Genomic DNA, 5764 nt, shown 5'->3' with positions numbered 1-5764 from the left:
GTTGCTCATTGCTGTAAAAAATGTAGTTCTTCAAGAATATTTCTCAACCAAATAGCCTGGGAGGCACAAGCTGTAGCAACTACAAACTCAATTTCAGTAGTAGACAAAATGACTATTGGTTGCTTCTTTGAAGACCTGAAACAACCCCTATACCCAACATAAAAGCATAACCAGAAGTACTCTTTCTATCATCAAGATTGCTAGCATAATCACTGTTAGTGAAGCCAAACAAATTTTTCTTTTCACCCCTCTTGTAGAACAATCCATAACTAGTTGTGCCTTTCAAATATTAAAGTATTCTTTTTGCAACTAAGAGATGCATCTCCTTTGGGCACTCTATAAACCTGCAAGTTAGACTTACAGAATGCATAATATATGGTCTTGTTGCAGTCAAATACATCAAGCTTCCCACTATTTGCTTGTAAGAGGTGCTATTAATCTCTTTTCCTTCAGGATTTTGAACAAGCTTTAAACCAACTTCAGTCGGTGTGCAAACAAGATTGCAGTTCTTCATCCCAACCTATCCAAAATCTCTTGCACATATTTTTTTTCTGAGAAATGAAAATTCCAGCAATAGATTGTATCACTTCAATACCTAAAAAATAATGTAACATTCCAAGGTCAGTCATATCAAACTCAACCATCATAGAATTTTTAAAATCATTAAACATCACAATGTCACTCCAAATAAATATAAGATCGTCAACATAGAGGCAAACAATAATAATCTTACCCTATTCACCAACCTTGGTAAAAAGTGTATGCTCATATGGACATTTCTAGAAACCTTCTTTTAAAAAATAAGCTTCGATGTGACTATACCAAGCCCTCGGAGCTTTTTTCAATCCGTACAACGCCTTTTTTAATCTGTACACCTTGTTCTCATTTCTATGTTTCACATGTCTAGGAGGTTGATCAACAAACACTTGTTTTTTCAAATCACCATGTAAAAACACTGATTTTACATCTAATTGGAAAATAGGCCATGAATTTTGGGCAGCAAAAGAATTAACCAACCTAATTGTATCATGCCGAGCAACAGGAGCAAAAAATTCTTTATAGTCGATGTTAAACTCTTGCTTGTAGCCTTTAGCAACTAAGCGTGCTTTGTACTTGTCAACTTTGCCATTCTCTTTTAGCATTGTCTTGTACACCAACTTAACACCAATGGTTTTTTGTCCTTGTGGAAGATCTGTCAATTCCCATGTATTGTTTCTTTCAATAGAAACGATTTCATCATCCATGGCCTTCCGCCATTTTGAGTCTTTGACAGCATCTTCAAAGATCGTACGATCATAGTCTGAAAATAGAGAAAAATGAGTGAGAATATCTTCACTTTGATCAAATCCTTGTACCTCATAATCTTCCATCCATGCAGGTCGCTGTTAAATTCGCTGAGGTCGATCATTTCCTGTGATAGAGGCTGTAAATTGTTGAGTGTCTGCTGATTCTTGCACATTTTCTAAAGTTTGTGCATTCTCCAAGGGCTACTGCTCTTGTTCTCCATTTTCACCATCAAAATCTACCAGGATTTGACCTTAGTTATTGTTTTCATCACCAAACCAGAATTGTTTTACATCAAAGAACATGTCACGACTAATGACAATTTTCTTGGTGATAGGATTGTACAATTTGTACACTTTTGACTATTCACTAACACCAAGAAAAATGCACTTTTCAGCTTTGTCATCAAGTTTAGTCCTCTTTTGATTGGGAATGTGTGCATATGCAACGCAACCAAATATTCTAAAATGCTCAACACTCAGCCGTTTTTCGCTTCATGCTTATTCAAGTGTCATATTTTGAACAGTTATGGTAGGACTTTTGTTCAACACATGAATACTCCAATTGATAGTTTCGGGCTAAAAACTTTTTGGAATATCGCTTCTTGTTAAAATGGTTTGTACCATGTTTAAAATTGTACGGTTCTTCCTCTCTAAAACACCATTTTGCTTCGGGGTGTAGGCTGTAGTAAGTTGTTTTTGAATTCCATACTCCTCACAAAAACTAACAAATTCTTATGAGTTGTATTCTCTACCACGATCGCTACGGATAATCCTAATAGGCATTCATACTTCCTTTTCAACAAGTGCTTTAAAACTTTTGAAAGCTAAAAAAGTTTCAGACTTATATTGTAAAAAATAAACCCAAGTTTTTTGACTATAATCATCAGTAAATGTTATAAAATAATGTTTACCACTATTTGATGTCGGATTGATAGGTTTACATATATCAGAATGAACCAGCTCCAGCACTTTCTTCACTCTCCTTGATTTTCCTTTCAGAAAGTGGTCTCGATGTTGTTTGCCAACAACACAATCTTCACAGACTTGAGAATGACTTTCAATTTTAGGAAGACCAGTTACCATGTTTTTTTGCTGTAGCATTTTTAGACCACCAAAATTTAGGTGTTTGTATCGAAATGCCACAACCATGCTTCATTTTTCATTCTTGCTGAAAAGCATGATTGAGTGGCATTGTTGAGATATAGTGGGAACATCCGGTTTGTTGTCATGTTTACTTGCGCAATTAAGCCTAATTTTTCATCTTGAATGCGATAAAATCCATCTTTGATAAAAGGCACGTATCCCTTCTCTTGAAGCTGACCAACACTGAGCAGATTAGTTTTCAAATTAGGAACAAAAAAAAAACATTTGGAAATAACATGAGTAGTATTCTCCTTAGTGTGGATTTTCACATTGCCTTTACCCAAGAAAGAAACTTTAGAATTGGCTCCAAATGAAACAGTGCTTCTAAATGCTTCATCTAATTCAGAAAACATCATTTTATCTCCACACATATGATTGTTGCAGCCTGTGTCTAAATACCACAAATTCTGGGAATTTCTTCCTTCACATGACAAGCCATCAAGAGAGAAATTTCTTCTTCCTTTTCTTTTTCTGGAAAATTTGATTTCACACCACGATTTCTATTAAGATTAGTTCTACACTCTGACTTGTAATGACCATGCCTGTGACATCAGTAACATTTAATATTTGACTTGTCTACAGACTTTTTCTTGTAACCATATGAATAGTTATTGTCATGGCCTTTTGTTTTTCTTTTAGAATAAGTAGAATAATTGTAACCTCCCAAACCCGGCCTAGACATTATAGTCGAATCGAGAAGCCCACATTAGACACCTTAGTGTTAAACTTACCCTAATAATAGTTAAAAACCTTCAAGTACTTCTTTTTTTAAAACCATCCATTTACTTAGTCCAACTATGCTTAGGTCAAATTAGCGAATTAAGCGAGTTTTTGTAAAATCTTACTGACGGCATTGCCTTTGAAAAATCATTTTGTTATCTTCTTAACAGTAGAAATGTACCATTACTAGTCAAATTATTAATTTAGTCATATATCATGCATAGTCCATTTCAACATATTATAAAAACCATGTATTTATACCAAATATGTGTGTCATGCATGCATGAAAAACCCCAAAATCTCGAACAGTCCCAAACCACAGTTTAAAGAAGCTTTATAATCCAAAACCAAATAATAATAATAAAATAACCTAAAAATATAATTAAGTTCAAATAATATGACGAAGTAAAGTCTGAAGTCTGCCATACGTCCGCATGCCAATTCCAATCCTAAGTTTGATCATTACCTAAGAAGTTGAGATAATGGGGTGAGCTTAACAAGCTTAGTGTGAGACTACACGAGTATTAAGCATTAACAAGCTCAGTATGAGACTACACGAGTATTAAGCATTCATACAAGCAATTTCATAGAGGTACCAATATCACAATCAAACATTAACAATAATAATTTTCAAATGCACATGATCGTGAAAAAAGCACATGTGAGATCCTACCCATACCATCCGCTACACACTACAAGTTCCCCTGAACTCGTCTGCCAAACTCCAACATATGTGAGCAATGTTCGATGTGGTAAAACCACCAATAATTAATAATGCAGTGAAACTGCTAAATATATAATGCGATATAATCGCCAATCCCCTCAGTACTCCAAATGTAGTGCACTGACTAAAAATATATGCGACTTAATATGCCGCTGGTACTCCACGGAACTCCTCCGTCAACTACAAAATCCCATCCCAATGCACATGCAATATGTCATACAAATTCATACACAATCACATTTCAATACTTTTCACTTTTATTTGACATGCTCAACATGTCTTCAATAATCACATACTTTCAGAGACAGGAAACAATGTTCCAAATTTCAAATTACCATTAAGATGGTATCCATCAATATCGTTCAATTCACATACTTTACGAATTTCAGTATGCACCAATAGCAACCTCACGTATATATATCATAGTAAATATTTCATGCATTTAAATCATACATAAAACTAACATCTCAACATTTCATACCATTTCATCAAGCATTCTCATACCACATAATATAACTATGCATAACAATCTCAATTACACATTCATACAGTCAAACTAGCAATTTTTCCAACACATCAATCTTTTAAGGCTCGAAACGTACTTGGTTCAGCCACTCGACTAATATTTTGGCTACTATGCCAAACCAATCAGCAAGGTAATTATCAACTATAACCTAACATTTATCATTATCAAACAAATTTTACAAGTTTAGGACCTACACCTTATTTTTCGCTTTCTCGCAGCACCCTAGTAAATCTTCCAATTTTCCTTAATAAACCTTTATATGATCCTAAACCAAAATTCAGTATAAATTAAATCAATTTACCACTTAACCAACTCCAAATTACCCACTTATGGGTTCAAACCAATTTTCAAATTAATAACTATTTTACGAATTCAACTAGTTCGATTCCTTACCTTGTATCGATGCGAACCGTACGTATGATCGTTCTTCGGCTTTACGATTGATTTGAGGCGTTTGGATCAACACCTAATTCCATAATATACTGGAAAATTACTAGCTAATAATTATTCAATTCTTTCATTTAATCAATCCATAACATTTACCCTACAACTATGTCGAAGCAACAATTAATTTGACACTTAACTGCACTTATGCTTCCCGATTTGTGAGATTCGAATGCCCAAATGATCAAGAAAATTTTTTCCCTAATTAACATGGGTTTAATAGATGATTATAAGAGTTCAAGAACTCAAATTAAGGCTGGAATTAATTGGGCAAGATTCAAGAAAAAAAACTGCACCTTATTCTACACATATGCGCACACATCACTACTCATGGTGGCCGAAATTGGGGCTGAATTTTAAAATGATTTGATACCTCATTAAAATCTGGAAAACTAAATTTAAAACCATTTAAAATCCCCTAAATTCCAGATCTAGAAATTTAAGTTTTTAATGGACAAGATTAATTAAAAAATTGAAGAGAGAAGAGGCCTTACACAAGCTAGTTGAGAGAAACAACAATGGCACTTCTAGGCGATGTTTTGGATCCATCTTGGAATTCAAAATTTCAGATTTAAGGCTAATTTAATTTAGGGAAAATTGCAGTAATATAGCAAAGGAGATGGTGCACAATCTTGATGCACAAAGAAGAAGAAGATGATGATAAAATGGGAGGTGTAGGCAAAGACAATAATGGAGGAAAAAGGGAAAAGGAAAAAAAAATAGAGATGAAGAGAGGGAGAGGGGATTAGGGATGGCTAAGGTAGAAGAAAACGGATTAAAAGGCTGATTATTTTGATAAAAAATTGTATTTATACCTAGGTTTACTAAACTTGGATGCCAACACATAAAAAAACAAGGGAATTTGTAAAAACTTAATTTATTTTGTAAAAGTTGAGACTTGAACTTGGAACCTCCAACAAA

General features: G+C 34.1%; 1 long non-coding RNA gene across 1 annotated transcript; it reads right to left on the bottom strand.

The window, feature by feature from the left end:
- Positions 1-3387: 3387 nt before the first annotated feature.
- LOC128281832 (uncharacterized) lies at positions 3388-4831 on the bottom strand. Its single transcript, XR_008272102.1, has 2 exons — positions 4793-4831; positions 3388-3615 (listed from the first exon to the last, which is right to left on the bottom strand). It is a non-coding gene; the product is annotated as an uncharacterized LOC128281832 (long non-coding RNA).
- Positions 4832-5764: the final 933 nt, after the last annotated feature.

Source organism: Gossypium arboreum, chromosome 10 (genome assembly GCF_025698485.1).
Source record: "Gossypium arboreum isolate Shixiya-1 chromosome 10, ASM2569848v2, whole genome shotgun sequence".
In the NCBI taxonomy this organism is placed as follows: domain Eukaryota; kingdom Viridiplantae; phylum Streptophyta; class Magnoliopsida; order Malvales; family Malvaceae; genus Gossypium; species Gossypium arboreum.
Note: the sequence above shows the minus strand (reverse complement) of the source record. Positions and strands in the feature narration are given on the sequence as shown.